The sequence below is a fragment of the Mastomys coucha genome, unplaced genomic scaffold, assembly GCF_008632895.1.
Source record: "Mastomys coucha isolate ucsf_1 unplaced genomic scaffold, UCSF_Mcou_1 pScaffold16, whole genome shotgun sequence".
Taxonomy (NCBI): Eukaryota; Metazoa; Chordata; class Mammalia; order Rodentia; family Muridae; genus Mastomys; species Mastomys coucha.
In genome coordinates, this window is record NW_022196898.1 from 26,917,293 (window position 1) to 26,917,835 (window position 543).

Genomic DNA, 543 nt, shown 5'->3' on the forward strand with positions numbered 1-543 from the left:
GCCCGTCATCATCCAAATTTAAAAAATTAAGAGTAAAGAGTACTATAGAGATGGTAACTCTTGGCACCGAGGGCAAAGCCCCCTTTTTGTTTTATTAAATATGACTTGAGCATACGGTGGGACTATTGGCCATGCCTTGAGGCAAGACCTTCCATTGATATCTTTTATCAGGCTCAAGATGATTAACAGCAGGCAGGGTGAATGCAAACCTTTGTCTATCCTGGAGGCACAGAGGGATGGAAAAAAAGCAATCCTTAATATCCAATATCAAGATTCTCCATTGTTTAGGCAAAGCAGAGAGCAGTGGCAGGCCTCGTTGAACAGGGCCAAACAGCCGCATTTGAGCATTAATGACTCTTAGATCATGGAGAAGTCTCCACTTCTCCGATTTCTTTTTTATAACAAAAATGGGTGTGTTCCAGGGCGAGGTGGATAGTTCTAAATGACCTAGCTGCAGCTGCTCCACAATCAGCCCTGTGGCAGCTTCCAGCTTTTCAGAGGATAGGGGCCATTGAGGAACCCACACGGCCTCCTCCGTAAGAC